General features: G+C 43.7%; 1 protein-coding gene across 1 annotated transcript in view; it reads right to left on the bottom strand.

Annotated features, from left to right (window-relative positions):
• The window catches only part of DUSP10 (dual specificity phosphatase 10), an 84871-nt gene extending 68400 nt beyond the window's left edge, over positions 1 to 16471 (bottom strand). Inside the window, exon 1 of the mRNA XM_038761089.1 lies at positions 16398 to 16471. The gene's annotated coding sequence lies outside the window, so the exon portion shown is untranslated. The remainder of the gene's footprint in view (positions 1 to 16397) is intronic.
• Positions 16472 to 19811: the final 3340 nt, after the last annotated feature.

Raw genomic sequence — 19811 nt, 5'->3', positions numbered from 1 at the left:
TGTTGTCCCAGACCCACAACACAGAGAGATGTAATCGATTGAAAGACGGTTGGCAGACGAAGCCAGCTGGAGGCTGGCTCATCCCGATGTGATGTCAAACCCACTCCAAAGAACTGTCAACTGCTCTGCCACCCCTTTCCAGATTCAATCAGATTTAACCCGGTCCCTAACCCACATGGGGCTCAGAATCTAAGAGCCCGGGAGGAAACTGAGGCACAATGAAGTTAAGTGACTTGCTCAAAGCCACAGAGCAGAGAAGTGTCAACGCGAGATTAAAACCCAAGTTCTCATCCCCAGTCCTGTACACTTTCCACCAGGCCACACTGCTTCTAATTAAATCAGAACCCAAGCTACTTGTGATCTTAATGATATGCATCCTAACCTAATCCTCCTTGTAGACTAACAGAAAGATGTATTTCCTCTTCTAATTGGACTATCCAAAGGTTAGAAAATTCAGAAATAACATGGCCAGCATTATACTACAATTTCTACATAATGAAATTTTGTGCTCGGTTGAGAAGAAAACTGCAGCTGTTCTGTCCAGATGGGAAATGACTGATTGTTTTCAGCAAAATTCAGTGAAATACTCAACGAGGACAGATACAAAGGAGCAAGGGGAAGAGTTTCTGCCACTGAATAAAACTTTGGTGAGTTGTCTCATTTCTAATTTGCGTTTACGAAACTGGCCTCAGAACATAAGCACAGAAATAGACTTTAATTGGATTCCTAATAAGGATCAAAATGGATAAGCTTGTTATTTGATCAAGCAAAAGCTCAAGATAGCTTTTGGTCATGGTTCTGTTGGACCCAACAGAGGAGGAAGTGTCATTGACAACGGCCTTCTCTCAAAAATATCCTTCCTACCAAAGTTAACCAGTGGGTCTAGAAAGAGGATCAGTCTCCAAAGGCTCATATCAGGCAGTGTCAACCATAAGAGATGGGCTTGGGTGGTTGGTGAGCATCGGGAAAACTAGACAACAAAACTGTGGATCATTCCTTTCTGCCTAGCTAAATTTCCCTTGTTGTTCTGGTTGGATTTATCTTCCCCACCACTTGAGATAACATGTCTTGATGCTTTATATGATTCTCTAGTGCTATGCCTGAAATGGCATAAGCAAGCCTCTGCTGGCCGACAGCTACAGAGGCTTCTGGGATTAGTCAAGTCTAGGCCAGGTAGAAATCAATCAATCGTATTTATTGAGCGCTTACTGTGTGCAGAGCACTGTACTAAGTGCTTGGGAAGTTGGCAACATATAGAGACAGTCCCTACCCAACAGTGGGCTCACAGTCTAAAACGGGGAGACAGAGAACAAAACCAAACATACTAACAAAATAAAATAAATAGAATAGATATGTACAAGTAAAATAAATAAATAGAGTAATAAATATGTACAAACATATATACATATATACAGGTGCTGTGGGGAAGGGAAGAAGATAAGATGAGGGGGATGGAGAGGGGGACGAGGGGGAGAGGAAGGTAGGGGCTCAGTCTGGGAAGGCCTCCTAAACAGAGTCTATAGGAAGAATTCTCCTTTTTCTTAATCCTATTTTTTTAATGTAATTTGGTAAGCGCTTGGCATGAGTCAGGCATTGTACGAAGCACTTGGAATGATACAAGCTAATCAGCTTGGACAATGTCCACTGTCCCACATGGGGCTCAGATTCTTAATCTCCATTTTACAGATGAGGTAACTGAGGCACAGAGAAGTTAAGTGACTTGCCTATGGTCACATAGCAGATAAGCGGCAGAGTTAGGATTAGAACCCAGGTCTTTCTGACTCTTGGACCTGTGCTCCATTCTCTAGGCCATAGTGCTTTCAAGTCCACTTAAGTCGTGAACCCCATGTAGGACTGGGACTGGGTCTGACCTGATTAATTTGTTCCTACTCCAGCACTTAGAAGAGTGCTTGACACATAGTAAGTGCTTAACAAATACCATTTAAAAAAGGAAAAGGGAGTGTTTTCTACACTCTGTGCAGCGCTCTGTGTAAAACAACTTTGTTTTACTGTACTCCCAAAAAACTTGGTACAGAACTCTATACATAGTAAATGCCCAGTAAATACCATTGATTAATTGACTGAGGAGGATAACTTGAATCATTCCAGACTCACAGAATATAGGGTCTATTTCCGGAGCACAAAGTATTTTGGCTCAGTGGAAAGAGCCCGGGCTTGGGAGTCAGAGGTTATGGGTTCTAATCCTGACTCCGCCACTTGTCAGCTGTGTGACTTTGGGCAAGTCACTTCACTTCTCTGTGCCTCAGTTACCTCATCTGTAAAATGGGGAATAAGACTGTGAGCCCCATGTGGGATAATCTAATTACCTTGTATCCCCCCCAGCACTTAGAACAGTGCTTTGCACATAGTAAGCGCTTAACAAATGCCATTATTATTATTATTTTACCCTCATAAGTCTTTTTTTTCCTTATGGTATTCGTTAAGCGCTTAGTATGTGCCAGGTACTGTACTAAGCGCTGGTATAGATACAAGGCAGTCATGGGGAGGCAAACCAGGGGTTTTGGAGCCTGATTCTTCCCTGCACACTAGACTGGGGAAAGCCTCATAAGGACCCTTGAATTTAATGTCTGTTGTTCAAAAATCTGTGATTTGGGTTCTCCCTGTCTCCCTAACTGGACTATAACTCCCTGAAGGGATGAGGTAGTGACTTCTTGGGGGAGATCGATAAATATGTTTGACTGAATGATGTCACTGTTTACCCAGGGGAGGGGGAATAATGGTACATTACCACTTCTTCCCCCCTCCCAGGCATTTGACAGTGGCTGTCGTTGCACTATTCTTCCAGAGCCAAGCCAACCGCAGGGATGGTAATGGGATAATCCTCCACTCCAGGCAGGCATGGGGTGGTTCAGAGTCCTTCTGAACCTTACACTCAAGAGGCCCTAAGGATGGAATGTCCCCATCATAAATGTCAGTGGAGCCTCGGTCAAGTCATGAAGTCTTGGGTATCAGTCAATCAATCCATCAGCGGTATTTATTGAGCACACAGTGTGTAGAGCACTGTACTAAGTACTTGGGAGAGAACAATATAAAAGAGTTGATCAATACATTCCCTGCTCAGCAGGAGATCTCCCCACTTCAGTCTATACTTCACGCTGCTGCCCGGATCATCTTTGTGCAGAAATGCTCTGGGCATGTTACTCCCCTCCTCAAAAATCTCCAGTGGCTACCAGTCAGCCTACACATCAAGCAAAAACTCCTCACTCTCAGCTCCAAGGCTGTCCATCACCTCACCCCCTCCTACCTCACCTCCCTTCTCTCCTTCTACAGCCCAGCCCACACCCTCCGCTCCTCTGCCACTAAGCTCCTCACTGTGCCTCGTTCTCACCTGTCCCGCAGTTGACCCCTGACCCACATCTTCCCCCGGCCTGGAATGCCCTCCCTCCGCATATCTGCCAAACTAGCTCTCTTCCACCCTTCAAGGCCCTACTGAGAGCTCACCTCCTCCAGGAGGCCTTCCCAGACTGAGACCCCTTTTTCCTCTCCCCCTCCCCATCCCTCACCCTACCTCCTTTCCCTCCCCACAGCACCTGCATATATGTTTGTACAGATTTATTACTCTATTTTACTTGTACATATTTACTATTCTATTTATTTTATTTTGTTAATATGTTTTGTTTTGTTCTCTGTCTCCCCCTTCTAGACTGTGAGCCCGCTGTTGGGTAGGGACCGTCTCTATATGTTGTCAACTTGTACTTCCCAAGCTCTTAGTACAGTGCTCTGCACACAGTAAGTGCTCAATAAATACGATTGAATGAATGAATGACTCTAGCTTTACTTCTGTTTATTCTGATGACACCTGACCACATGTTTTGTTTAATTGTCTGTCCCCCCCCCCTTCTAGACTGTGAGCCCGTTGTTGGGTAGGGACTGTCTCTATATGTTGCCAACTTGTACTTCCCAAGCACTTAGTACAGTGCTCTGCATACAGTAAGCGCTCAATAAATACGATTGAATGAATGAATGAATCTAGCTTTACTTCTGTTTATTCTGATGACTTGACACCTGACCACATGTTTTGTTTTGTTGTCTGTCTCCCCCTTCTAGACTGTGAGCCTGTTGTTGGGTAGGGACCATCTCTATATGTTGCCAACTTGTACTTCTCAAGCACTTAGTACAGTGTTCTGCACAAAGTAAGTGCTCAATAAATATGATTGAATGAATGAATGAATGAATAGAAGGGGAGACAGTCATTAAAATTAATTACAGATAATTATATAAGGGCTGAGGGATTGAGGATGGGGTGAATATCAAGTGTTTAAAGGGTACAGATCTGAATACATTAAAAACAATTATAGTACTTGTTAAGTGCTTACTATGTGCCAAGCACTGTTCTAAGCGCTGGGGTAGTGCAGATTATCAGGTTGGACACAGTCCCTGTCCCACAAAAGGCTCACACTCTTAATCCCCATTTTGCAGGTAAGGTTAACTCAGCCCCAGAGAAGTAAAGTGTCTTGCCCAAGGTCGCACAGCAGACATGTGGCGGGGCCAGAATTAGAACCCATGACCTTCTGACTCCCAGCCCCATGGAAGAGGAAGTAGGGGAAAAGAGGGCTTAGTCAGAGAAGGTCTCTTGGAAGAGATATGCTCTTAATAAGGTTTTGAGGGTGGGGAGCGTTGGGGGTATGTTGGATATGATAGTGGAGGGAGTTCTAGGCCAGAAGGAAGATGTGGGATCAGTGGCAAGTTAGATGAGATCAAGGTACAGTGAGGTGGTTGCCATTAAAGGAGCAAAGTGTGCAGGCTGGAAGTCAGAAAGGTGAGGTAGGTGGGGGCGAGCACGAAGGAAATGTTTATTGTATTGTGGCTTGCACCATGCCACTCACAGTCTACACCACCCAAGTGAAACTATTTTAAGGGTTCCTGTTGAGCCTGTCCACCACACAAGATGCCCTAATTGGTTTCTGGGTCAGAAACCTTCTCTGCCGATACCACAACCCCAGAAGACACTTCTCTTTTTCTGGATGTTTCACACCCCCAATATTTAGGTCAGTTTAGGTCAGACTTTGAGGGGTGAGGGCATTAGCTTCCTCCTGGGTAGAAGGTATCTCTAATTTCCACCACTGCAATTACTGGGGCTGAAAAGAACTACTCGACACATAAACATCACATTATTGTTAAGGCAAATATTAGCAGTTGGGCCAAGAATCCTTGTTCAACATTCTTTCCTAAAATCTTTTCTTTATGTCAAACTTAGAAACATCATCTTGCTTGTCGAAAATGTCCCTAAAACTTTTCTACATTAGGACCTCTGAAAAAAAACAACGGGATAATTCTCCTGTTTGGGATGCCAATCTGTGTTTCCCCATGAGAGGCAGGACATGAGGGATGGAAAGTGTGAACTGTGACTTTTTCTAGACCTCAAAGTCTGGCCCGGGGCCCCAGCTGACTTGTCTGCCCTGAAGGAATGGAGCAGTGGATTAACTGGAGATTGGACATGTCTAAATTCTCCGGCAACTCTCAACTCCCTTCTCCCAAAAACCAAGTTATACATTTCCTCAGAAACAGAAATGTCAACCTGTTTCCTTCCCTCCACCCACTTCTCAAAATAATTTTGGAGTTTTATGTACTCTGATGAAATATTCAAGTGTGTGGTTTCATTATCAGTAAACTTTCTAATGGTGCAGACTTTCCCTATTTCTTATTTCCTGCTTTGCCTCGAACAATGGAAATTCCCTGTGTGTTTTGTTGACAGGAGAGCACAAAACCAAAAGTGTCACTTTCAGGCCTCTTTCTGGACTCTATAATTCAGGAAACAAGGTTTTGAAAAGATTCATGGCATCCCTCGTCCATTACCAATCATCTCAATTCAAAAAACACTTTCAAAGGAAAATACTTGGATTTATTCTATATCCCAAATAATCCATAATGTAAATTCAGAAAACATGGATCTGAGTGAGAACATCAGAAGATTGGAACAAAACCATCATTATTCATTCATTCATTCATTCAATCGTATTTATTGAGCACTTACTGTGTGCAGAGCACTGTACTAAGTGCTTGGGAAGTACAAGTCAGCAATACATAGAGACGGTCCCTACCCAACAACGGGCTCACAGTCTAGAAGGGGGAGACAGACAACAAAACAAAACATGTAGTGAATTCTATACAACCAATAACTGGACACGTACAGTGTGTGTGTGTGTGTGGTGGGGGGTGTGAGTGAGAGAGAGAGAGAATTACAGTAACTAAATAGTCTTAATAGTATGTCCCTGAATGCCCTCAGTCTGTCTGCCCTAAGACGGTAGTTGGATTTAGTTGGATTTCTTAGGAACCATTTCCACTTCAGCTATTTTAAAGCTAAGGTCATCATTCAAGATACCTTTCAAGAAGAGAAAGATAAATAGAGAAACAGCATGGAAAGAGCACGGGCCCGAAAGTCAGAGGACCAAGTTCTAATTCCGGCTCTGCCCACTTCCCTGCTGTGCTACCTTGGACAAATCACTTAACTTCTCTGTGCCTCAGGTCCCTCATCTGTAAAATGGAGATTCAATCCCTGATCTCCCTTCTACTTGGACTGTGAGCCCCATATGGGTCCTGATCATCTTGTATCTACCCTGCTTAGTACAGTGCTTGACACATAGTAAGCACTTAATAAATAGCACAGTTTTTATTATTAGAGACAGAGAGAGAAAGAGAGAGAAAATCAGAGAAAAAAGACAGAGAAAGAGTTGATGTGTTTGTCCTCATCAGATTATTTCTACTTCAACCAGTAAATTCCAATTTTTCCCTTTTCTTAGCCTCCACCCTGACTTCTCACCTGCTGCAGTAAAAACCCAGGTACTCTGGGGAACAGTGCAAACAAAGGTTGTGACCCTTTGGGCTCACAAGCTCAGAAGAAAAGGAGAGACAACAACACTGAGCCCCTTGGAAGGGAGCCCTTCAGGTGAAAGAAAACACCTCCCAACAACTCTTTGACTCTTCTCAAATCAAAAAGCCATATCAGTCCAGCCCACCCCACCATACCTCAAAGGCAAGCAGATTGAAACTACCAACAAAATCTCGGGAATCTGGAATCAGTCTATCAGCATCAGAGTGTGACTTCACACATCATGCAAAACAGAGAATGGACCCATGGAGGTGGCCTTGAGGGACCCTAGGAAGATGTTTGCTCTCCCCCTGCTATTCGTGCCATGGACCTGCCTCTAATCCTATTACATGAGTTGGTCAGAGTCCTCTACCTTGAGAACCTGAGATACAGGAACCCTGTGGGGCTAAAGCAATACCTGTAGAAAGATGAGCTATATGATAGTGCGGGCCTACTCCTCCAGTGAGATATGAATACCTCAGCTAGGAGCCCCACTACAAAGCATACAAGAGTGTGGTTTTGGGGTCAGTGAGCGCTTAGCTACAAAGGAAACTCAGGCCTGGAAAAACTGACTCAAAAACCCACTTCCCTTCCTGCAGATGCAAAGCACCGGCAGTGGGGGCTGCTCTTTCAAGCAGTCCCTTAACCACTGCGCCTCTCTCTGGGAAGAGGAGTCTTCTGGGTCACTGAGGGGAGAGGATGTTGGTCTTTTGAGTTTTTCTGGACAGTTCCTCGACAGACCTGGGCCCAAACAGCACCCTGGAAAGGAACCATACAGGCTAAAAAGTTCAGCATGTCAGTTGACCATTAGTCCCTCAGGGAGAGGGAACAGACAGATCCAGGGAAGTCACTGAGTTAGGCCAAAATCACAGTCACGATGTCACACTCACCATTTTGTAGATGTCCAACTGAGACCATCAAACCAAGAATGTTTCCCCAGGGGAGGGAACCCCTGATCCTACCACCTGTTCCACAGCCATGGTGTTCCCCTACCATGTCTCTACGAATATGGCCGCTGCCTCTGTGTTGTGTAACCCAGTAACAGGAGCCAAACTGAAGAGGTTTGGGTGGTTAAATAACAATAATTATAATTTTGATACTTGTTAGCACTTACTATGCGCTAATAATCACTGCTCTAAGTGCTGGGTTAGATACAAGATAATCAGATGGGACAGTCTCTTTCTCGCATGGGGCTCACAGTCAATGGCAGAGGGAGAAAAGGAATTTAGTCCCCATTTTACCAAGAAGGAAAATGAGGCACATCTCCTCCAAGAATCCCTCCCAACCAAGACTTCATTTTCCCTACTCCCTCTCCCTTCTGCATCATCAATGCACTTAAATCTGTTACTTCATAGTGCTGCCAGGATTGTCTTAGTCCAGAAACGCTCTGGGCATGTTACTCCCCTCCTCAAAAGTCTCCAGTGGCTACCAATCAATCTGCGCATCAGGCAGAAACTCCTCACCCTCGGCTTCAAGGTTCTCCATCACCTCGCCCCCTCCTACCTCACCTCCCTTCTCTTCTTCTACAGCCCAGCCCGCACCCTCCGCTCCTCTGCCGCTAATCTCCTCACCGTGCCTCGTTCTCGCCTGTCCCGCCGTCGACCCCCGGCCCATGTCATCCCCCTGGCCTGGAATGCCCTCCCTCTGCCCATCCGCCAAGCTAGCTCTCTTCCTCCCTTCAAGGCCCTATTGAGAGCTCACCTCCTCCAGGAGGCCTTCCCAGACTGAGCTCCCTCCTTCCTCTCCCCCTCCTTCCCCTCTCCATCCCCCCGTCTTACCTCCTTCCCTTCCCCACAGCAGCTGTATATATGTATATATGTTTGTACATATTTATTACTCTATTTATTTTACTTGTACATATCTATTCTATTTATTTTATTTTGTTAATATGTTTGCTTTTGTTCTCTGTCTTCCCCTTCTAGACTGTGAGCCCACTGTTGGGTAGGGACTGTCTCTATATGTTGCCAACTTGTACTTCCCAAGCGCTTAGTACAGTGCTCTGCACACAGTAAGTGCTCAATAAATATGACTGATTGATTCCTTTAAAGCACTTGAAATTCACCCTGGCCTCAGCCCCATGGCACTTATGCACATACCCATAATTTATTTTAATGTCTTTCTCACCCTCCACACTGTAGGGTCCTGATGGGCAGGAAACAAGTCTAACAAATCTATTATATTGGACTCCCCCAGGTGCTTAGTACAGCTTAGTATAGTACTCTGCACAAAGTGAATACTCAATAAATACCACTCACTGATTGATCTGGAGTAGCCATTCCAAAAAAAAGCAACTGAATTTTCCACATATAGAAATCTCTAGAAAATTGCTCTTCTCTCAATTTCATTTCAGCCCGTTGTTGCATAGGAATTGTCTCTATCTTTAGCCAAATTGTACTTTCCAAGAGCTTAGTACAGTGCTCTGCACATAGTAAGCGCTCAAAAAATATGATTGAATGAATGAATCTGAGGATCCAGTCTAAGGAAAAAATGGATCATTGGGCCAGGGGTTGGAAGATAATTACCCTAATCCTTCAGCATATTGATATCCTCCTTTTGGATCATTTCCTTGTACTTCCTTGCTATGATTTTCCCCTAAAGGGAAAAGTGTGCTTATTGATATGTATCTATGTGTTTATTTATCTGCCATAACTGTTCCTCCTCTTCCATGTTTTTACAGCAGTTGTTTCTCCAGGCAGTAGATATCTGGTTGCTTGTTTTCCTTATCTCCTGTCAGCCAGCTACCACTCTGGTGGCCTGAGCTCCAGATATAAGGTATATTTGCCGCCTTATGTTTAGGCAAAACTGGGTGGGAGTCACTAAGCCCCCAAAAGCTAACACTAATGAGACAATTATTCTCTTGGCAGGGCATTCTCCTGCCTCAGTGTTTCCCACTTGTCACTCTCTCTTGCCTTTTGAAAGTGAATCATTGTTCTTGTAAAGCTGCCATTTGTCTTAAAAGATGCTAAAGGAATAGGAGCTGCACCTGTAAGATACTATGAGAGCTATAAAGTCAATCATCACTCTCAATATAATGCAAAGAGACATCCATCATTCAATCAGTGGAATTTATTGAATGTGAACTCTGTGCAGGACACTGTTGTAAGCAATTGGGAGAGTACAATACGATTGGTAGACACCATCTTCTCCCTCAAGCAGATTACAATCTTTTCCCCCTCTAGACTGTGAGCTCGCAGTGGGCAGAGAATGTGTCGGTTGTTGTATTGTACTCTCCTAAGTGCTTAGTTCAGTGCTTTGTGCACATTAAGCAGTCAATAAATATTATTGAATGAATGAATGAATAAAGACTGGCAGTTACACTTATACTAGTGCAACGAAAAGCACCCAACCTTTTTTCTAGAGATTTTCTGGAGAAATCAATAACATAAATAAAGCTAAAAGCTAAAAGTGTTTTGAGTGGGCTCCCCATGGTAGGTCTTTAGCATCCATCTGAAACTTCCCCTTTTCCAATAATCTGGAAAAGTTTTAATTAATCAGCATATGAAGATTTCCCTGATTTGGTACTTCCAAGATCTGGAATCCATTTAACTTGGTCCATTTAAAATTCAGAAGGAAAATCTGTCCCTACAGGACTTAGGCCCCAGAATCTCATAAACATCTTCAATTGGAGGATTTAGGCAAATTCTGAAAATTCTACAACCTGTCCATTTCAAATATGATGAAAGTACCTGTTAATGAGCCTGTACAAGTAGTTACAAGAGAATTTTCACTGGTATCTTTATAAACCATTTTTTTTTATCTTTAAGGGTAATTGCTTGAATCTAATTATAGACTCAGAGGGAGCAATTGTGAGCTCTTCCCAGAGCAAGCCTTATTTATAAATGAGCTGATAACATAATCTCATTACAGGACTGGTTGTCTATTTGGTAAAGACCACGTGAGGCACCAAGTTTCCGAAAATGTTTGGTAACTTCAAACACTCTCAAAGGACCTGTAAGGTTTCTAGGCTACAGCCCAGGTCAAGACTCTCTTTCATATGTTCATTCATTCAACCATATTTACTGAGCACTTACTGTGTGCACAGCACTGTACTAAGTGTCCTGGGAGCTGGAAAGATGCATTACTTCCTGTGCTCCATCCATAAATCACAGTTATGTGGCAATGTTAGGGAATGTATCATGATAGAGAGAGTGAATGAGCAGATGAATGAATAAGAGGATTGATCGCAAGGAGAGTCACAGTTCCTTAAGAGTTGTGTGCACCATAAGACAACAGTCTTCTCCAACAACCCTGCCAACTCTTACGAGAGGTACCAATGGGTGGAAGGGAGTGTGGGACTGAGGAGGGGGAAATGACTAATCCATTCATCTACGCTCAATAGATAAAGTTACAGAGCCACAATTTAACAGGGCTGAGCTGAACATGCCTCAGTGGGAACACAGAGGTGAGCCATGGGGAGCCTGTTGATAGCACAAAGAGATCCTGTCAGAAAAACTTTATGGTGCTCCTTGACCCAATGCCAAGCTTGGTGAACAATGGGGGATTTCATTAGGCTGAATAGCACGGATTGTTAACAAAGCATTTGATGCATTCTTCAATGGATCCTCTGGAAAAAGAAGTCAGAGCAGTGGATGACCAACAGAGAGCAAGCCTAAAGCATTTACCATCCCCTTTATTGAACGAGACATGTCAATTACAGCTTGAAGGCTTTGATGGCAAGGGCAGTCTCCTAAAGCAATTTGAAGAAAGTTATTGACTGGATATTGATCTCCAAATGGAAGGGATCGAGGATCTGACTGGGCTTCTGCCTGGAGAGGAAGCTGACAGGAAGAGGCAGAGTACAGTGGATAGAGCACGGTCCTGGGAGTTACAAGGTCATGGGTTCTAATCACGGAGGAGTTAAGTAACTTGCCCAAGGTTACACTGCAGACAAATGGCATTAGAACCCAGGTCCTTCTGACTCCCAGTCCCATGCTCTATCCATTAGGCTACACTACTTCTTTAACTAAGTCCTCATTCTGCAACTAAGCCCTAATTTCCCTTCTGCATCACCTATGCTCTTGGATCCTTACCCTTAAGGACTTGGTATTCAACTCACCCTCACCTCTACAGCACTTATGCAAATATCTACAATTTATTTTAATGCCTGTCTGTTGTCTCTCCCCCACCCCCCCATACTACAAACTCATTCATTCATTCAATCATATTTATTGAGCACTTACTGTGTGCACAGCACTGTACTAAGCGCTTGGAAAATACAATTCAGCAATAAACAGAGCCAATCACTGCCCACACCAGGCTTATAGTCTAGAAGATAATCACGGTATTTGTTAAGCGCTTACTATTTTCCAGGCACTGTACTAAGTGCTGGGGTGGATACAAGCAAATTGGGGTGGACACAGTCCCTGTTCCACGTGGGGTTCACAGTCTCAATCCCCATTTTACAGATGAGGTAACTGAGGCCCAGAGAAGTGAAGTGACTTGCCTAAGGTCACACAACAGACAACTGGCGGTGCTGGGATTAGAACCCATGGCCTTCTGACTCCGAGACCCGTGCTTTATTCACTATGCCAGGCCATTTTGGGCAGGGAACATTTCTACCAACTCTACTGAACGGCTTAGAACAGTGCCCTAATACCACTGATTGATTAACTGCTAATTGGGCTGTGGTTCTCTTTACCACTTGTTGTATGACTTGACCTGGGATAGCTCAAAAACAGACAGCAGGATGGAACAGAGAGTGATCATGTTCTCACACAATGAAGGATTCCATACAGCCCTAGCAGAAGAGAAATGGCACGACCCAAGGTCCTATATGATATGAAGCAAGGGTTCCTGATGCATTTCTTGGAAGAGTCTTGTTTTCCTGGAAACTCGTTTGTTTCATTTTTCTGGTATGCCTCAGGGCTTAATTTCTAGTCCCAAGTTACTTATTCCCCATTTCAGTCGATTTTTTTTTACCATTCTAATAATAGCCCCATTGTTTTGCAGATGTTATACAAATATATTTCTCATGACTAATCTCTGAGATGGGGTGAGGTACTGGTCTACCTATCTGTTTTAATTTCACTTTTCATTGCCCTAGTCCTGCTAGCTGTTAAACTCAGAAAAGAAACCTGAATTTCCATTGATTAAGCCAGCTACTCCTAAATCTTCTAGGCTCTCAATCAATCTCTCCCTCTTCTGCCTTTTTAAAATGCCACCTAGGTAGGGGGGTTTTACCAAAAGAAAATGAGCCATTTCATTACAGCTACAGTTCTGGTGGGGGGAAAGGCTGTAGCAAAGAGATGTTCAAACCCAGTGTGCTTGATGGCCTATACATGGGATCAATCAAAGGCATTAATTGAGCACTAACTGAGTGCTGAGCACTGTACTAAGCACATGGGAGAATACAATATAACCTAGTTGGAAGACACGTTCCCGGCCCACAAGGAGCTTTCAGTCTAAGAGGGAGACAGACATTAATAAAATAATTTTCAGATAGGCGCATAAGTGCTGTGGGGCCTTAGCAATGGTCATCTTTGAGTAAAGTATGCTTTCCAGTCAATTTTTTCAAGCTCTCCCATGAAGCAGTTCACTATTATCAAGAAGATTCCCTGGTCCATACTACAAGGGTTCCACCTCCTCTCAAAGTCAGTTCTTGATTTTTCTGAAAACCTAGGTACTTTCAAAATTCCATTCCAAGTTGAAGTTCTGAAGGGTATGCAGATATGTGCTGAGAATGTGAATAAATCCATAAATGTTAAGGCAGAGTGTGGGCTGACAAAGCTGGGGTTTTGTGAATCAGTCGGGGAAGGCCTGCTTTAGATATCACTCAACAGTGAGTCTAATAACCACTTCCACTTCTTAGCCATTTCAATACAGAGCTGATTCCTGGAATTCTGGGCTGCTCCCACATAACTGTGGTATTCGTTAAGGGCTTACTATGAGCCAAGCACTGGGGTAGAGATAGGATAATCAGGTCAGACACAGTCCCTGCCCCACACATGGCCACCAAAATAGAGGTTTACCCAATGTACCATCAGAGATGGGCATGCACAGGTGGTTGGTTCCTCATTAACAAATGATTTTTTTAGTCTAGGTTGAAATCATTCCTCCAGAGGCTCTGCGCCTTTCTGTAGGACTCAGAGACAGATATTCCCGCAGGGCAGGCTGGCTCGGAGATACCCAAACCTGCTCGCACACGTATAAGCTCCCGCCGACTGCCATGGAGCAGTTTCCAGTGGCTGCCGCTGGAACTGGAAGAGAGCTGGGGGGCCTCTCCAGACAACATCCTCAGTTGTTCCCGTTTTGACACCCTCTTAAAAAAAGTTGATTCTACATTCCAGAAGCCTCCCAACTATTTTGCTTTTAAATATTTCTGCTGGAGCTTTCTATTTTTAGACAAAACTCAGCCTCTCCCCATTCCCCACCTCCTAGCCCCTCCCCGAAGGACAGTGGAAATAAACAGATGAGTAGGCTGATGGATTGACCTCTTTGGCGGCTAATTTTACTTGTCCTGTTAGGCAAGCATTCTAGAGAAAGTTGTATGATAAGGCAGATCCCTTTTCCCTTCTGCCAGAGCCTGCTGGTATCCCCAACCTCAAGCATATTACTGATGTGTAGGATGTAATACCCTATACTAGGCACTTGAGAAGGACAAAACAAAGAAATATTCCCCACCCACAAGAAGCTTACTCTTTAAACTAATGGATAGTCTTAAAGACACTCCTCTATTATCTACTAATGCAATCGGAGGCCCCTCCTCTTCCCTCCTTCCCTCACCTATTGCCTGAGAGTTATTATATTGACAAGCACATTTTACCCTTGCTTGAAAATTAATCTATTTTCCCTCTATTAATGGAGAGGAGGTGTAGGAGGAGGAGGGACCCTCTCCTGCTGAGGAAAGAAACCCAACACTCCCAACAGAAATATAACTTCTGCAAAACAGAAGAATATTCTAATTCCCCTGAGACTCCCATCTCTCCATAACCAGACAGAGCACATCTTCAGCCAGCTCATCTGCATTTCTTTAGGAGAAGCTGTGCCCTCTTCAGAACCAGACATACCACAACTTCAGCCAGCTCATCTGCATTTCTTTCTAGGAGAAGCTGTGCCAGTGAAATGACCACTTTTGCCCTTCTGCCATATTATTCTGGAGCAGGAGTGCCCAGGGGCCAATCAGAGAGGGGGTCACTATTGCCTTAGGGAGCCCCAAGCTAACAGTCTTAAAGTTTTGGAGCTCTATTAGACCACAGGGACTCCCTCAGCTTCCAGATGAGATTGAAGGGGGTTTGCTCTTTGCCTTAAAGCTCATTTATGGGTTGAGATCAGGGTGCCTTAGACATCACCATCCCCCTGAGACTCTTGCAATCAGCTGAGGGGGAAGGGGGCAGAGTCCCTTGCCCAGCTGGTCCTATAGTCTAGGAGCCAAGGTGCATCACAGGAAGGTCCAATATCTCTGGAAATGTTTCCATGAGAGCCAGTACAAGCAGAGGGCCTTGTCAGTCAGACTGCAGGTGAGTTTGCTTCATTTAGCCAGATAACCTTAGGGGTGAGGGATGGGAAGGCAATTCTCTTGGGAAGCTTTGATTCATCCATAGATCTAAAATATTATTATTGTTGTTATTATTAATTATAACAATAATAATAATAATAATGGTACTTGTTAAGCACTTCCTATGTTCTAGTACTCTAAGCAGTGCCAGGGTCAATACAAGATAATCGAATCAGATACAGTCGCTTTCCCATTTGGGACTCACAATCTAAGTAGGAGAGAGAACAGGTATTTAATCCCCATTTTATAGACAAGGAAACTGAGGCATAGAGAAGTTAAGTGACTTGCCCAAGATCACACAGAAGGCAAGTTGTAGAACTGGGATTAGAACACAGATCTTCTGACACCCCGGCCTATACTCTTTCTACAAGGCCACGCTGCTTCTCAGGCAACCTAAAAAGCAGCTTTAGAAATAAGTACAGAAAGTGAATTGTTCCCACATGCCTACCTACATACATTACTTTTAGACTGTGAGCCCACTGTTGGGTAGGGACTGTCTCTATATGTTGCCAACTTGTACTTCCCAAGTGCTTAGTACAGTGCTCTGCACACAGTAAGTGCTCAATAAATACGATTGATGATTAAGTAAAATGAATGAAACATCACGGTCAAGTTCTAAGCATAGTACCTTGCACTCAGGTGTTCAATAAAGACAACTACTATTTGCTCCACCTATTTCCAGAGCCACTATACAGCAAGTATAGCACCAGTATAGCACCTGCCAGATTTTCAACCAGATTGTCTCTGGGCTTCTATTTTTCTTGTCAACTAGGAGTCTATACAAAATTCCAGTGCATTGTGCATTCCTTGATGAACCTGTTAGTTTATCTGATTTCTGGGGTGAAGGACTGAGATTTCTTTATTGGCAGGTCAAGTTGATACAGCTGACTCATTGAGATATCTGGGGAATAGTGCTAGAAAAATAGCTGTTGACAAGTTAGGGGAAACTGCAAGAGCAGTAACCATCTTGGGTATGCCCCTAGTTGGCCTTTAACATGAAGGTTGCCTGCTCTTGGAATCCTGCATTAAAGAAAAACATATGCTAAGGTAATAATAATGATGGTATTTACTCACCCCACGTCCAATGCTGCACACCTACAGACAGTTGTTACTTCGGATATGCAGGATCCAGAAAGACATGCGGGGTCCAGGCAGATGCGTGTTACCAGAAGGTAATTTCCCAATTTTGCTGTTATAACTGATTTGGAACATGTAAAGAACAAAAAGAAAAATCAAATGGTCACCTCCAAGGCTTAAATAGAGACATTAAAAACACATGCTATTAATGCAATGTAAACCATATTAAAAGGAAAATGAGATCAAATGTAAAATATGTGAAATTCAGTGGAGAAACACACTGGGTTTGGGATTTGTTCTGTGACTTTGAAATATGAAATCACTGCCCAGGATGAGATTCTCTGTTCTGCTGCAGCCTTCAAAGATCAAATCGGCTGCAGTATAATAGACCTGCAACGTCAAAACGTGCAGACGTATTTAAGGATCTTGCTTTGGCACTACCACTTTCCGCCTCAGAACAGACTGAGCTCTCAGGCCAAATCACTGGACTGTGAAAGCCTTTTGGGTGCGGAGCCAGTGGATAACGCCAGCAACTAATCACTGGAAATGGCTGCACTGTTTCCTCATAACCTCCCCAGATAGGCCTGTCATGATGCATCGTCTGCCCCTGAGGAAGGGGAGAAAGCTATGGAGGCTATTATTATTATTATTATTGTACTTATTAAGTGCTTACTACATGCCAAGCACTAGTCCAAGTGCTGGGGGGAGATACAAGTTAATCAGGTTCAGTTAGAAGAGATTATTCCAGCTGAGGGAAAGTCAGTTGCCTTCTGCCATCCTAATTCTCAATGACTGAGCCAGGAGACAATATTTACTTAGCCCCCACAGAGGACAAGGGAGGGGCCTTGACACTGAGAGGAACGCAAGATCTGATAATAATAATAATAATAATGGCATTTATTAAGCGCTTACTATGTGCAAAGCACTGTTCTAAGTGCTGGGAGGATACAAGGTGATCAGGTTGTCCCACAGGGGACTCACAGTCAATCCCCATTTTACAGATGAGGGAACTGAGGCACAGAGAAGTTAAGTGACTTGCCCAAAGTCACACAGCTGACAATTGGCAGAGCCGGGATTTGAACCCATGACCACTGACTCCAAAGCCCGGGCTCTTTTCCACTGAGCCACGCTGCTTCTGATCACCAGAGGGATTCACAATCTAATGGAGGAAGGCATCGCAAACATAAGTGCTCAAAAAAATGAATAATATAGCTATAAAGATAGACACTACATGAAGGATGGTGAGCAGTTCTTACAGAAATTTGCATAAGGGATGAAGGTTACGGGAACGATTGTTTCTGGGAGGGGTGGGTTTACATAAATACACAAACACAAACACTTAACATCTGAAGACAAAACAACACTGCAGACAGTCAAATAATACTTGTTAGACCACACTGCCACTGGGTGGCACATCTCGAGAGGCAGGACAATAGCAAGATGCCCAAATAACTAGTTTTATAACAATAATTGTGATATACGTTAAGTGCTTACTATGTGCCACAAGCACCATACTAAGTGCTGGGGTAGATACAGCACAGGCAGATCAGACACAGTCCCTGTCTCCCATGGGGTTCGGTTAAAGAAGGAGGGATAACAGGTATTTAATCCCCATTTTACAGATGAGGAAAGTGAGGCACAGAGAAGTTAACTGACTTGCTCAAGCTCACTCCACAGGCAAATTGTGGAACTGGGATTAGAACCTAGGTCCTCTAAATCCTAGGCCCATGCTTTACTCATTAGGCTATGCTGCTTCTCAAGTACTGAGAACAACTGTATAAATTTGATCACTACTTATAAATATAATATATATGTATACGTATATTCATTTATATATTTTTTTCACTCTTCACTAAAAGGAATCAAAACGGTGCCACGCTGTAATGATAACAAAGTCAACCGCATAGCAAGGACATTTTTGTTTTAACATTTCACAATGTAGAAAGAGCTGTTGGTCACACATCCGTCTTATCCACACGTGGGCATATACACACATGCAGAGATAAAAGCTTGCAGGTCAGTGGTGCTGTCTTTGAGCAAAAATGAACCTGTAACGGCAACCTAACTAAAAACTGTGCCAGATGGCTTGGAGCCAACTGGCCTACAACTGTTCCATCACTGTTGTCTTGAGGGGTGTCAACAATAGGTATCCAACCCAGGACACCTCTGCCAGGGGAGACAGGTGACCCCCAGAAGGCCACAAATCTAGGCCCCCTCTTTAAGGGCCCTTAGGGGGCTACTGCCAGGGCTGGTCATCAAATCATTCCCACTCTCCCCTCCCGTCTCTTCCCACTCTGCCCTCCTTCTTCTCTCCTTTTCCTTCCCCTCCTTTCTGCCTCCCTCCCCCTCTCTCTCCCCTCATCTGTCTTGGAATTCTACAGGCAGCAGTAGCTGTTGCTAGGAAGATTCCTCACAGCACAATGACGTCATTACATTTCCCAGCATAATATAATGTTGTCACATGTCATGAGGGAGCCATAACTGACATGGATCTTGCACATCAACCATTCAATAGTTTCTTTATGTTTGGAGCAGCTGGGGGGGAAAAAAGTTGACAATCCTTGGTATAAAGATGTTCTTTCATCCAGGCTGCTACAGCAACTCAGTCTTTTTCAGGGTAATAATAGCATTCAGGTTAGTTCATAGTCTTTGCTGATTTGACAAATCCAGTCATAATCACTTGCAAAGCTCTTATGCATGCATTTCCAGGGCAAAGCTCAGTTCCAGAATAAATGATTTAAAGAGCTTATTGGGTTCTAAGAGTTTCTGGAAAACTAGAAGCTCTTAAGACCATAAGGGTAGTGCCATATTGGATCAGACCAATGGCATATTATTCTGTTTTGGCCAGTGGCAGCGGGACTCTTGGCAGAACCATGGGGTGGCCACCTCTCTTGTCAACCCATTCTACTGTTTTAAGACATCCCATCTAAAATCCCTAACCTTTCCTCTACAATTCTAATTTTTCCTCCAGTAACTCACTATGCACCATTCATCCAAGAATTTAACCAAACCCTTTCTGAACCCATTGATATTTTTCACTAGTTCAACTTCCTGGGCTAATGCAATGTAAATGTTTACCACCCACTGTGTGAAAAATTATTCTGTTTCAGCCCCATGGTAACTCAATTAAAAAAAAAACTATAGCATGAAACCTCACCAAGCGTTTATGAAAATCTAAAATATAGTATGTTCAATGGCTTTCCTCGATTGGAATTATGTTAAACTCTAGATTCTGGTCCTTTTGTTTATTCTTAAGCATGGCTAAGTAGAATTGATTGAATAAGAACAGACATGGTGAGAAACAGTGTTGCCTAGTGGAAAGAGCACTGGCCTGGGACGCAGGAGCCCTGGGCACTAATCCTGACTCTACCACTTGCCTTCTGTGTGACCTTGGTCAAGTCATGCTCTGTG

This window comes from Tachyglossus aculeatus, chromosome 19, assembly GCF_015852505.1.
Source record: "Tachyglossus aculeatus isolate mTacAcu1 chromosome 19, mTacAcu1.pri, whole genome shotgun sequence".
NCBI lineage: Eukaryota > Metazoa > Chordata > Mammalia > Monotremata > Tachyglossidae > Tachyglossus > Tachyglossus aculeatus.
The sequence above is the reverse complement of the archived record's forward strand: the minus strand, read 5'-3'. Positions and strand labels throughout refer to the sequence as shown.